General features: G+C 40.0%; 1 long non-coding RNA gene across 1 annotated transcript; it reads right to left on the bottom strand.

The window, feature by feature from the left end:
• Positions 1-2180: 2180 nt before the first annotated feature.
• On the bottom strand, positions 2181-3373 carry LOC119776646. Its single transcript, XR_005279806.1, has 4 exons — positions 2909-3373; positions 2692-2812; positions 2442-2519; positions 2181-2364 (listed from the first exon to the last, which is right to left on the bottom strand). It is a non-coding gene; the product is annotated as an uncharacterized LOC119776646 (long non-coding RNA).
• Positions 3374-14974: the final 11601 nt, after the last annotated feature.

The raw sequence follows: 14974 nt of genomic DNA, 5'->3' as shown, positions 1-14974 counted from the left end.
TCTCAGTACATATTTGTAGATCTGAATACAGATTTGTGGATTTTTTATTTATTTATTTATTTTACACACAGAGTATATTTGTTTGCTTTGGGTTTTTTTTTTTTCATCTTTTATTTGTAAACAGCTCCATTTTGTGTTTTTTTTATATTAGGGGTAATAACAGAAGTTTTGCCATCTGCAGCATTAAACTGCAAAAGATGAAACAAAAACAAGATGAAAATGATACTTTTTTTACTTAAGTGTATTATTTTGAGTTGGTAAATAGGTTGATCCATCAATGGAATGAATATTTCTGCCTTTATAATGAGATGTATAATGTGTATTTCTGCTCCCGGGTCAAAATGGCAGGTTGGGGCTGGAAAAGAAATGAAAGATTGCAAATGTGCTCCAGCTCTACCTTTCCTGTTTACTTCTGTAAACATAGAACACGCTCCCTTGTGACACTTAAGTTGAATGAATTCAGTTCACACAGAAGATTACATATTTGGAAATGAGATCAACCACGCAAAAGAATCAGATTTCCTAAAAAAATCTGAACTGTGCGTCAATGCCTGCAGTGTGAACGTAGCCTTTAACGTGTTCATCCAGACATGACAATGGCCGAGGTTCCAGATGTTCATTTAAAGCTGCTTAATTTATTCCAAAACCAGTTTAAATGTGAGTTTAGGATCATCAATCCATTTAAATCCATTTTCCCCTTTTCTTTTGATAGAATATAGAGCCGGAAACATTAACTAGTTGGTTTCTGCTAAAAGGAGTGAGCAATGCAACCCTGAGGGACCAAGTATGGTAGAGATATAAAGGTATAGTTTAAAGAAGAGAAAATCCCCTTAAAACGTTTTAGTTTTATTCAAATTAACCAAAGCTGTTTGCCTTTGGGTTCACTAAGTATTTAGTTCCTGCTATCGTCCTAGTTGATTGAATTTTTTACTGTTTTATTTTAACATTAATCTTTAATTATCCCCCCATATTTGTTTGTTGTTCTTTGTGTGGCTCAGTGTTGATGTGTCCTGTCTGCTCTGCTGCTAAACTCCCAGATTGTCTATAAGGTCAATCAAATGAGAAGAACTGCAGGAGGAACGTCTCACTGTCCTTATTTAAGGCTAATTTGTTTTGACACTGCAAGGTGACAAGAACAATTGTTCTATTAACATGAGCTGTCAGGTCAGACCCCCCAACAGGGAAACAATAATAACCACCAATCTACCAAAGCGCTGTACTATAGTAATATTAGGACTCTTGCTCCATTTGACTTCAGTTTGGTTTATTTATAAAGAATCAGTTTACAACAACTTATTTCAAGACACTTTACCAGAAAATACAAACAGATCCTGTTCACATTACTGCAATGAAACCTTTATTATAGTGAGAAATAACAGATGAAGGTAAAACGACAGGAAGCATACTTAAACAGAACCAGACCCAGTAAGGGGATTTAATATAAATAAGTTTTAAAATAGAAACAAGTCCCAACAAATGTCATCTAAAGGCAATTAACATGACAACTTTAATACAGAAACATGTAACAGAAGTAAAAAAAAAACACAGAATAAAATCTAAACACAAACATCCGGTTAGATCCTATTTACAATATGGTAAAGATAAATACAGTTTATCATAGCATTCACAGAATTCAATCCAAGAAAGCACAGCCAATCACATAGACTCCGGTCCAAGGAGCAGATGACCTTATCTGGAAAAAAAAAACAGGAGTTAGTGAACGAACACGATAGTATGTGAAATTTAAACACATAAACACTGGGAGAGGTGTAACTTTAACCAATAGAAGAGGGAAACAAACAGGGAGAACCTAAAGTGAACAGAAATGATAACTGTAAACAATGGATGCTTGGAGAAAATGCCTGAAAATGCTGCATTTGTTGGAGTCTACAGTCTATGGAAGTATATCTGTGTCACTGGGATTTGAATTAAAAATGCCACTGAAATTTAAATATTGTATGTTTGTATTTACTGTTTCAGTGTTAGAATATCTTCAGAACACATTTTTAACCTAAAAAAAATCATTGTCATTATTTCTACTCAGTTGAAATTTCATTTGTTATTTTCTCTTCAAGCTAAAAATTCACATGACTATTTCAACGTGATTACATTTTCAATACTTATTTTTCAGTTTAATTTTTTAGTCTTAAAAAATCTGCATATTTTTTTTAGTATCTTCACTAATACTGATGAACATCTGGAAGCAATAAAGGTTTGTTACCTTCTTCTCCTGGGTGTAGCAGAGTGATGGTTTAGCTGCGAGGTCGTCAACGTTTTTTAGACTCCAGAATGTTGGAGAGACAAATAGAGGAGCCATGTTTCTCCTCCTTAGTGGACTGTGTGCTCCGTCCTCTTCTTCAGCTCCTTCATAAATGAAAGCAAAGCATCCTCAGAGTCTTAACCTATCTGCATGTGATGTTTCTCTAGTCAAACCAACATACCTCCAAACATGTGTGGATGGATTCTGTTCCAATGTGATCCGACTGCTAGAACACTGCTAGCTGTTCAACCTGCTTTCCCTGTAAAAATAAGACAAATTAATCAACAGAATTTCCTCCACACCAAGTTGAAATCTGGGGCAGGATGTTGTTTTCATCATAATCTTGCACTTCCTGTGTTTCAATGACTGTTAGCTTTTAATCAGGCCTGGGAAGCTTGAGTTGTCGGTTTGTCGTGTTAATAAAGTCTTACTCCGTGTGTTTTCTGTTCCAGTCTTTCTCTGTGCCGTCCTCAGGTGGGGACTGGGAAGCTCCTCACCATCCTGGATGTCCCGGTTCCTCACAGGAGTTTTGCTTCTGGACGTCCACAGTGTCTGAACATACATGAAAAACTAAGTGAGGCCACCCGAACTGTTAACTTCATATTTAAATGATGGATTATTGTTGCTCCTTACTGAACATGCTCTCACCCTTTGTGAAGGTCAGCAGCCCAGACGATCCTCCTCTGGTTTGGTCGCTGCAGATCTCATCAGCATCTTCTGATGGCCCAAAGCTTGGAGAGGCTCGGTCCAACATGGGATTCAAAAAACACAGAAGAGATCCACTGCGGTCAGGACAGGCCTAGATGATATGGAGAATATTTCTGCAGAGGGTTCTTTTCCCTCCAACTAGGCCTGAAAACTAACTAACCAGAGTAACATCTAGAACTAGACCACATCGGAAAGCCGTTTCTAACAGTCGGTGCTTCTCCTAACTCAAATCCTCACATCAGTCCTGTCCTCTGCCTCTAACTGGTCTAAATCAATTAGTCCCACCAAGCGTCATCTCTCTACCTTCTCACCAACATCCCAGAGACCAGTTCAACTGATGATCACCACAAGCTGTGTCTCTGTTCCATTCTTTCCTGTTTTTCTCCTTTAGGGTTTAAGTTTGACCTCCTCCATTGTCCTCAGCAGTGATGTCCAGCTGTTTCCTTGGATTGGTTTGCCTCCTTGTGGTTGACCTTTTAACTAGGATTTAATTTCTGTCTTTTTGTGTTTTTTATTTATTTGTTTTTGTTGATTTGCCTCCATTCTATGTTTAATCTTGTCAAAACTGTTTGATTTTCCTTCTGTTATCTAGCAGAATGTCCACATTAGATATAGAGCATGTTAGACTATTTCTGCTTTATTAGTTGTTATCATTTCCTCAGATGTCTTTGCTAACAGAAATTCTTAACATCTAAAACTTGCATCAAAATCTAGCAGCGGGGTAAAGAAAAGCCAGGGTGCAAGACGCTACCTAAGGCATCCCTAGACCTGCCAGACTCCTTAGCATCTAAAATAATAAATCTAGCAGCGGGGTAAAGAAAAGCCAGGGTGCAAGACGCTACCTAAGGCATCCCTAGACCTGCCAGACTCCTTAGCATCTAAAAAAATAAATCTAGCAGCGGGGTAAAGAAAAGCCAGGGTGCAAGACGCTACCTAAGGCATCCCTAGACCTGCCAGATATAAAAACAATCTATAAATGATATCTAGGTGTGACTGTTTCCAGTCCTTCAGCCTTCCCACCTCCAAAAGTCACCAAATCAGCAATAAAATAGATTGTTGAAGGCGTTAAAGGAAGGTTCTTGAAATCCCTATTCTCAAACATGCCTCTCGCAACAAGGCCTCTTCCCAGGGGGCTCCTCTTCATCATCTTCCTCTCTTCTCCTTCTCCTGGAGGCACGGTCTTCTTGGCAGTCCGGGGAATCCTCCGGCTCCTCGTTGTTCCAAGAGAGTCTGAAGGGGGGGGGGGATCCTCAGGGTGAACCGAAGAGGAGGTGGAAGGTGGTCATTGTCTTCATCATCTTCCTCATCTTCGTCTCTTCTCCTTTTCCTAGAGGCACGGTCTTCTTGGCAGTCCAGGGAATCTTCATCGTCTTCTTCCTCAAAGCTTGTGGTGTCATATCCGGAGAACTCACTAGATACCTCAAAAGACTCACTACAAAAAGACCTATCATCCTCAGCCTCATCCTCGTCCTTATCCTCATCCTTGTCCTCAGCCTCATCCTCGTCCTCAGCCTCATCCTCGTCCTCAGCCTCATCCTCAGCCTCATCCTCCTCGTCATCCTCAGCCTCGTCCTCAGCCTCATCAAGAGACTCACTAGAAAAAGACCTATCATACTCATCCTCAGCCTCATCCTCGTCCTCAGCCTCATCCTCAGCCTCCTCGCCATCCTCAGCCTCGTCCTCAGCCTCATCAAGAGACTCACTAGAAAAAGACCTATCATCCTCAGCCTCATCCTCGTCCTCATCCTCAAACTCTTCCTCATCCTCAACCTCGTCCTCAGCCTCATCAAGAGACTCACTAGAAAAAGACCTATCATCCTCAGCCTCATCCTCAAACTCTTCCTCATCCTCAACCTCGTCCTCAGCCTCATCAAGAGACTCATTAGAAAAAGACCTATCATCCTCAACCTCATCGTCATCCTCAACCTCTTCCTCAGCCTCCTCCTCAACCTCGTCCTCAGCCTCATCAAGAGACTCATTAGAAAAATACCCTTCATCTTCAGACTCATCCTCAACCTCTTCCTCAGCCTCCTCCTCAACCTCTTCCTCAGCCTCCTCCTCATCTTCAACCTCGTCCTCATCCTCATCAAGAGACTCACTAGAAAAATACCTATCATCCTCAGCCTCGTCCTCAACCTCATCCTGAACCTCTTCCTCAGCCTCATCAAGAGACTCACTAGAAAAATACCTATCATCCTCAACCTCGTCCTCAGCCTCATCAAGAGACTCACTAGAAAAAGACCTATCATCCTCAGCCTCATCCTCAACCTCTTCCTCATCCTCAACCTCTTCCTCAGCCTCCTCCTCATCCTCAACCTCATCCTCGTCCTCATCCTCAACCTCTTCCACATCCTCATCCTCAACCTCATCCTCTTCCTCAGCCTCCTCCTCAGCCTCGTCCTCACCCTCATCCTCAACCTCTTCCTCAGCCTCCTCCTCAACCTCTTCCTCAGCCTCCTCCTCATCCTCAGCCTCCTCGTCATCCTCAGCCTCCTCGTCATCCTCAGCCTCATCAAGAGACTCACTAGAAAAAGACCTATCATCCTCAGCCTCATCCTCATCAAGAGACTCACTAGAAAAAGACCTATCATCCTCAGCCTCATCCTCATCAAGAGACTCACTAGAAAAAGACCTATCATCCTCAGCCTCATCCTCGTCCTCATACTCATCCTCAACCTCTTCCTCATCCTCGTCCTCAGCCTCATCAAGAGACTCACTAGAAAAAGACCTATCATCCTCAGCCTCATCCTCGTCCTCATACTCATCCTCAACCTCTTCCTCATCCTCAACCTCGTCCTCAGCCTCATCAAGAGACTCACTAGAAAAAGACCTATCATCCTCAGCCTCATCCTCAGCCTCATCAAGAGACTCACTAGAAAAAGACCTATCATCCTCAGCCTCATCCTCATACTCATCCTCAACCTCTTCCTCATCCTCAACCTCGTCCTCAGCCTCATCAAGAGACTCAGTAGAAAAAGACCTATCATCCTCAACCTCTTCCTGAACCTCGTCCTCATCCTCATCAAGAGACTCACTAGAAAAAGACCTATCATCCTCAGCCTCATCCTCGTCGTCATCCTCAACCTCTTCCTCAGCCTCCTCCTCATCCTCGTCCTCAGCTTCATCAAGAGACTCACTAGAAAAATACCCTTCATCCTCAGCCTCATCCTCCTCCTCATCCTCAACCTCTTCCTCAGCCTCCTCCTCATCTTCAACCTCTTCCTCAGCCTCCTCCTCATCTTCAACCTCGTCCTCAGCCTCATCAAGAGACTCACTAGAAAAAGACCTATCATCCTCAGCCTCATCCTCGTCCTCATCCTCAACCTCTTCCTCAGCCTCCTCCTCATCCTCATCAAGAGACTCACTAGAAAAGTACCTATCATCCTCAGCCTCATCCCCGTCCTCATCCTCAACCTCTTCCTCATTCTCAACCTCTTCCTCAGCCTCATCCTCTTCCTCAACCTCTTCCTCAGCCTCCTCCTCATCCTCAACCTCGTCCTCAGCCTCATCCTCAACCTCTACCTCAACCTCATCCTCTTCCTCCTCCTCAGCCTCGTCCTCAGCCTCCTCCTCAACCTCTTCCTCAGCCTCCTCCTCGTCCTCATCCTCAACCTCTTCCTCGTCCTCAGCCTCATCCTCAACCTCGCCCTTAACCTCTACCCCCAAAATATCCTGTATCTCCACCTCCTCATTCTCCTCCACCACTACTGCTTCAGCCTCTACCTCCTCCTCCTCATCATCAGAAGAAGCTTCCTCCACCTCCTCAATGTGTAACTGTTCTCTCAACCTCCTCATCCTTCTCCTCAGTCCTCCCATGAGGTTATTAAAATTGAAATTAAAATTACCCAGTTCCTGAATCCAGAACGGGAGCTCCGGGTCAGGAAGGGCGGCGACTGGAACAGTGAGGGAAAGAAGTCATTAGACCAGGAACCTTGATAAAGGAACATTAAATAAAAAATTAAATGCTTTATTTTAGGTTGCTGGATGTGACTGTGTGAGTTTGTCAGGTTAAAGTAGATTTAATCAATAAGAACATCGATCTGTGAGCTAAAATAACCCAATAAAAAACATATTAAGAATGTTAGTGGTTTGGTTAGTTTTAAAATAAAAATGGACATTGTTGTAAAAGACACAATAATACAAAAATTAATACACACAGAAATATTTAAAAATATGTATATATGTGCGTATATGATTATCAGCCTGAGGAGGATTTTAATTACTTCACCATCACATTGAGGATATCTTTTAAATCACAAGACTGCCATTAAATTTTTATTTTTTTTTTTAAATGTAAATGTTTATTTTACTGTTTAGTAGGGTTTAGAATTTATTTTCAGAATATTATCAATTAATGAATGGTCCATTTATTTAGTTTATTTCTACCACGCTTCCTGCAATGAGACTGAGCTCCCCCTAGGTAGGGCTGGGTATTGTTCAAAAATCTTCGGTGCCGGTACCAATACTGATACCTTCACTTCGATACCGGTTCCTGAACGATACTTTTTTCGATACCAGTTTTATAATATCAATTCGAAGAAAAAGAAAATTACACAACATAATAAAGTACAAATCTTGAGTTTTATTTTAAGCTCTGATTTTTCCATTTACATTTTTCCTCTTACATAATTTTTTTTTTCAGTGAAGAAGAACAGTTGCAAACAAGTCAGTGTCTAATATTCACTGTAACATTGTGAGGACCTTTTTACTTAGCAGTTTTTCTTTAGAAAAATTAACATGTCTACTCTCTCAGGAGACAAACAAGCCCGTTGAATGGGATCCTACTAACGGCACACCGCTGGTATGTGGGGGTCTGAGCGACTCCGACAGAAATAATATTGGAAGGCAGGATGGTAATCTGGATAAACTGACTGCACTGATTTAGTTTTCAGGTGGATTGTCCTACTTAAAAACATAATAAAACTACTTTATTCCCACTGATCACAGCAAATATAGCTGCAAGGCAAATAAAGGATAGAGTAGCTCCCCCCAACGCCCAGTAGCCACTTTTCAACTGCGCAGCCACAGCAGCAAAGCTGCTTCAGCCGCGCGTCAGAAGCTGGTATAACATCAAAAAAGGAAGCAGCAGACGCGATTTTGCTGCTCTTGTTGCGTCCGGTGTGAAAGCAGCATGATTCACTCCGCTCTGGCTTTGCTCTGCCCACGGGCTGCTGAGAGCAGGATGGTTGCGCTGGCTGTGGTCTGCTCTTCTTGCAGTCAAACACCGCACAACTTTCTGCTCTTAAATTGTTTCCATGCACGATGTATTGCATTGCGCACTATTGGCATCAGTCTTAGTAAAGTGAAGCCACACTTTTGACCTGGGGGGCATTTTAAAGGGGTTCCATGACGCTCGCAACCAGTTCACAACAGATACACATGAACCCTGGCTGTAGGCGTGACCACGTATCTATTTTTCCTGGATGACGCAATCAGATTAAGTGTTACAGCCAATCACCGAAACTTGGTACCGAAAGACAAGGCATGTTTCGATACTCTGTAGAACCGAAGCATTTCGGTCAGTACCTTAAAAGAACCAATGTTCGGTACCCAGCCCTACCCCTAGGAGGCACCCACCCCCCTTTGGTAACTACTGACCTAGACTATGCATCTAGATTAGTTCAGATTGAAGGACACTTTAAGCTGCCAGTAAACATTTTTTGCATTAAACTCATACTACCAAATTAGAAATTGTTTTGATCCATTAAATATATTTCTTTATCAGAAAAAAAAGCTTAATAGTGTGATTTAGTAATATAATCATACATCTTTGAAGTTTATTTACTATAAGTAGAAAATTATCCTAATTAAAAAAAATAAAGGTTTAAAAACTTCAGGCTTTAAATTTCAGATGTAAAATGATCAGAATCAGAACCTCAGCTTATCAGACCCCTTCCTCAGTGCATCCTTAATTAACACACATAGGAAGCCCAGAGCAGAAATGGACATTAGCAAACTTTATGCCAAACTATTCAGATTCAATTTTTTTTCTACAAATCTAAGAAAGGGGATCCTATACAGAACCTTTAATTGTTTAGAAGAACAATTAAAGGTTCTGTATAATGTTTTGAAGATCTAGAAAATGATGAAGTCATCTGTAAACAAACTATTATTTCTGGTGACAGATAAGATTCAATTATTTACATTAACCTGAAGATCAAAACAAGGGCTGCAGAAACACGTTTAAATAATATATTGAATCAAACATTTATTCTTTACGCTTTCCTCACAATGACAGCACTTATAATAAACTCTGCCAAGTTCTAAACATTTTACTGCCCAAAAATGTAAAGGATCTGATTTTTAGTCAAGTGCAAAACATTAAAGTGTTTTAGGAAACAAAACTAAAAAAAAAAATGATAATGTATAGGGTTTTATTAATATAACAAGAAATACGTTGCCTTTCAAAATAATTTTAAAAGCTAAAGTTGTTTATTGTTGTATTAAGGAGACCATACTTGTTCTTCAAGTCCTTCTCTGACAGAAGGGGCCAGACGCCACCTTGTTTTGCAAGAATATGATACCAAACTCACCAAAAACTATCCTCTGAATCCAGAAACTTTTAAAATGACTAATTTTTTAACACCTTTGACCTTCCATTAAAGTCAAATATATATGCTACCTTAAAACCCTGTTTAATGCATTCTACTAAGGTATCCATGGAGACCAATATGTTTACCACTGCATGTTTTAAAAAAGAACTTCCTTTTCAAGTTTAAATATATTTAAAAAAAAAAAACGTTTTATTCTAAAACTGTTTTGTATTTTTTTCAACCATTTCCACAATAAATTCATCAAAGATTATTCTCACAAACCAAAATGTGTTTTTGTTTTACATAATTACATCTCTGTTATCATTCCTCCCATTTCCAACCAATAAAAATCAATTTAAATAAAAAAAAAAAAACTGGTTATAAACCTAACATTTCCTAAACACATGAACTAAATTAAACAACTTGAGAATCTTTATCTCTTTCTTTCCCAGTTGTTTATCAGGAGAAATTCAGTCAACTTTCAAAACACTCAAAATTATATATATTTTTATCAAATACAAAAAAATAAACAATTTAGCTTGATAATATATTATGCTAAATGTCCTTCAAGTGTCTTTTTATATTTATTTAATGTAATTTCACCAACATTTTCATACAGAGGAAACTTATTTTCAGGGCATTTTTTAAAAATCATAGACCTAGCACATCTAGTTTACAAACATTTCACCTCAAATTCAAAAAAGGTGTTTTTCTTAAACACAAATATATTTTTTTAAATCACTGTTAACATTCCTGGCAAGAACACAAAACACTTTTAATCTCTGAGATGTCAAAGATGCTAGATGCTAAGCTAGCTGTCACAACTTCCATGAAAAAACTTAAAACTAATAATTTTTCACATAACATTTTTGTTTTTAATTTACATAGTAAAAGAGTGACAGATACCTTCCAGATGATCCAGGAACCAGTTGTCCAGCGGTGCGAAGCCAATCTTTAGCAGGTTAGCAAACCACAGAAAGCAGCAACTTCAATCTCCAAGGTTCAGGTTAGAAATGGGTTAAAAATGGCTGGTGCTCCGTTTCCATGGCAGCGGGTGAGCGTGCGCACGCACGCGTGCGTGCGTGAGACCAATTAGAAAAGCTTTCTAACTGCACCAGCTAATTAGCATCAAACAAAGCACGTTTTTCTGCAGTAATATATTTTTATCCTCACCCAAAGGTGAGTTCAGTCAAAGTGTGCATTTAATGAGGCAAAGGAGCGAGTTCTAAAGCTCACTGGCCGCTTTCTAAGGTTTTCTATCATAGTTTGAAATATTGTGCATTAAATCTGAATCTGAATTTGGAAAGAAATTTCAATCCAAAGCCGCATTTTTCTGATCTCCATTCTGATTTGCATCCATGTACACACCCACTTAGATCTTTGGAGTAAAATAATCTCCACTGTGGTGGACGACGTACTCAATAGTAGTACTTGATACTATTAAAAACTTAATCAACTACAATTAAAGTTACTCGCTTAAACATCTACTCAAGTTGAAGTATTGAAGTATTCAATTTAGAAAATATTCCAACACATTCTCCATCCCAACTCGTCACATTTAGACGCTCGGTCAGGCTCCCTCTGCGTCACATAATGACACACCGGGTATCCCTTTCAATATTTGACGCACAGGGCGCTCCACTTGACTGTTATAGCCTATATGGCACCAGGAGGATGGTCCATTATCATTTTTTGAAAGGTATAAAAGAATGTATCCCCAAATTAAATCAAATGAAATATGAAAATGTTGTTTTCCTGTTTTCCGAATGAATCTATTGTAACCCTATAAGGCTCGGGCACAGCGTGTTGCATTCTGGGTACGCCGCCATATTGGTAGCTAGTTGGCAGCTAGTTGCTATGGTAAACAAAGACCTAAAACAGCATAGAGACAGAGCAGAAAGACGAGTAAACAGCGATGTTAAAAGCGAAGAAAGGATGCGGAATATACCGAGACACACCGCAGAGGGAAGCCAGGGACCGTTATCTGCAAAAGATGGGCTTCATAAACGGACTTGATCCCTACGAAGTAGAAAGCAAGGAGTGGTGCGTTGGGGAAGAATTTCTACCGCCGTTTGCGAGGGAGGACGTATTTTCGTATCTAGTGTGTGGCGTCAGTGCATACACACATGAAGAGTTTCGCTGCTACAAGTCGCTAGAGGCTTACAAACAGCTGACAGATGGAAAAGTTCATGACATGGAAGTTATCGAGCCGAATGAGAACACAGTCATCAGAGCCAAGGTAAGCTACCGTCTCAACATGGTGTGGTGTTTGTTGTGGTGATAAGACTAGGTGCTGGCACTAACGTAAAACATCAAAAATGTATCTAAATAAATCTTGTGCTGACTGTACGTGTCCAGGGATAATGTAGTTACATTCTGATGATATATGACTGTCCTAGCATGGTACTACCACGCAGGGGCGGAGATAGATGAATAAAAACAGTATGTTCTGTAACTTACCAGAATGAAAATGCCGGGAACACACTCTCATGGACACAGGGATTGAGTTGAAAGTTATATTTGGCCGTCTTACAGCAGCGACCCATGCTAGCCGGCGACTCTTTGTTATGGAGGACATTTGTTTTCCATAGAGACGCCTCCAGGTTGGAAAACGGTAAAAAGACAATCCATTTGGGATTTTTTTCCCCGTCCAGTCACAGCTTGCGCTACTACACCCTACGACACAGCAACGGGCGACCATAACGACAGCAGAGGTAAAATGAAACGGCAAAAAACTAAGCAAACTACTAGCAGAAGAAAGCTAGTCCTTACAGGCGCGAAGTCAAAGTGTAAACAGTGGGCTGACCAGCTATCAATATGTCTGCCGCGCAACGTGTGACGTCATGTGCCCGAGCCTTATTAATTTTAACCCTTAAATACCTCAATGTAATGCATTTCCTGCTGACATTAGGAAATCAAGTGCAACTCAGATTTTCACCACTTGGTGGCAGCATATAGAAATGAGGTAAATCTTCCATACAAGGTGATTTAAGCATAAAAAGGATTCAGAATATAATTCATAGCTTATTTGCAGATACACCAGGCTGGTTAATGTTGTTGAACTCCATTGGAAATTTAATTAGAATCTCAATCGAGTTTTCTCAGTAAGTGTTAGCTACCATTTTGTGTATTTAGCACATGACGTAGTCATTGAAACACGATATAAAAGGGTGTTAAATGATATCTAAGCCTTCATTTTTTACAAACCAGTCGGGATGACTTTTAAAATTAGCTGTGATAGCTGTTCACGGTGTGTAAAATGTTTTACTCACTGAATTGTGTTCTCTAAAACCAGAGATGTTTTAGCATAGTAGTATGGACAACGAGATGATTGAAAATTAACACAACGGAGATCTAGTCCTATTGGCAGACATTCATTTAAAATGTAGGCAACGGCATGAAAAAAGTGGTTTCTACTTTTACTTTTATACTTTAAGTAAATTTACAAGCCTGTACTTTGTTACTTTTACTTGAGTAAAGAAATTTAATCAGTACTTCCACTTTTACCGGAGTATTTTTTAACCCAAGTATCTGTACTTTTACTCAAGTACGGAAAGTGAGTACTTTTGCCATCTCTGCTTATTTATTAGCCTTGAATGTGGACTATGACAATATTGTATGGGAGAATGTTTTAAGTGCCTTTACTTTGTAAATTTGATCAATTTATTTTTCCAAAGCCTGCCTTTGGGGGACACTAGATATGGCAGAATTGTTCTGCAGCCATACTGTGTGCAGTGATAAAACTAATTTCACAGGCCATTAGACTTATTTGAAAAGCAACTACTAGAGACACAGTGCGGCACAGGACTTCGGGAAAATTAGAGAGTACTGTACCTGCAAATACAACTAAAGATGATTGCCCTGCTGTGGTGGGTCATGGCGTCATGGGGTCTCTGTAAATATGAGACCTACTGTGCAGGTCCAGGGCTACTTCCTGGGCACACTAATGATGGGGTAAATCAAGCTGTCAGTCCACCCCCTCCTGAGTAAAGCCACCATGATGTTATACAAATACAGCTTAGAGGTGGCATTTACTGAACTACTTCTCTATGCCAACTCTTTATGCTGCAAAAGGTAAATTTGCTTGCCTTGATTCATAATGCAGGGTGGTAATTGGCTTGAGTATCGAATGAAGAGCAAAGTCTAGCTTTTTAATGTTAGCTTGGCCTCTCTCCCTCCTTACTTTATCCGTGTTTCCCCCATTCTTTAGTTCTTTTCTCTGCTTCACTATTCTTTACTGGCTGCCCTTCTCACTCTCCCTCACTGATAATCCTCTCCATCTGCCCCATACCCCTGGCTCAGCATTTGCTTCACTCAAACCTCATCTCAAGGTCGTTTTGTCATGCTACAGTTGCTTTATAAAGTGTTATTTTTGCTAAGCTTTTTCCTTTTTCCGGATATTCACTTTTAGGGGGCATATTTATTTTCATTTTTTTGGTTTATTCTCTTTTTTTCATATTGTTTTAATTTTTAATGTATTTTCAACATCAGAGACACCAAGTTCCTTGTACCTTCTTAAATTCAGCCCCATATTTAAACAGGAAGTGATTGTAGGTGACATAATGACAATGTTGCAACATTTCAATTTGTGCTGCCTCCATTTTTTATGGGATGGTTCAGCTGGTGATATTTGCTGTCTCTGACAGTAATAAGGGCAGCTTGTGTCAACAGCATGTCACAGGCAAGGGCACATCCAGCAGTGTGTAAAATAAATTAATGCTTCATCATACCTCAATTATAAATTCTATAAATTACAGAGCATTGCTGGAAGGGATTACACTACTTATTTTTTAAACCTTGGGAAACCTATGAAATCTTTCATTTGGTGAGATCTCAAGGGACTTGGGCTCTTTAAGGGCTCTTTAAATTTAGGTTGGAGGTAATATTTGAAAAGAGAGATAAAATTGTAATTAATTTTAATCAGTCGGCCACACTATTAGAACCAACTGTGCGGTAGAAGAATGATAAATGATTGTCACATTATTTTACAAAAAAAAATTCTGAAAACTGTAAGCAGTATTTATCATGATTTTGCTGCTAATGGCTGGCTTGATTGCTCATTTTATTCACCAGTCTAGCCCTGCCCTGTTCGTCATTACTCATCAGAACCACCTGTTCCAGTTTCCTATTTAAGCTGCCTGTATTCCAGCCATCAGTGCTGGATTATTCTTGTGCCTTTGGTGTTGGGGGTTCTCTAGCATTACTATAGTGTTCTGATTGTCTAATCCTGATCTGTTTCTGGATTTTGGCCTTTGACCCTGCCTGCCCCTGTCTGATTAGTTTGCCTGCCTGTTTTCGGACTCCTGTTGGATTTTTCTGTGGACTGAACCTGGATCAACATCTTTACTTCACCCGGTGGATTATCCTCTCATTTTTTGACCTGATATTCTGTCAGCAATGCAGGCTTCTAGGCTTCTGCATCTGGAACTCTCTGGCAGCGTCTGCAGCGTCATTTAGTCAACCAGCTAGAATC

The sequence above is a fragment of the Cyprinodon tularosa genome, unplaced genomic scaffold (genome assembly GCF_016077235.1).
Source record: "Cyprinodon tularosa strain WSP-4 unplaced genomic scaffold, ASM1607723v1 ctg95, whole genome shotgun sequence".
In the NCBI taxonomy this organism is placed as follows: Eukaryota; Metazoa; Chordata; class Actinopteri; order Cyprinodontiformes; family Cyprinodontidae; genus Cyprinodon; species Cyprinodon tularosa.
Note: the sequence above shows the minus strand (reverse complement) of the source record. Positions and strands in the feature narration are given on the sequence as shown.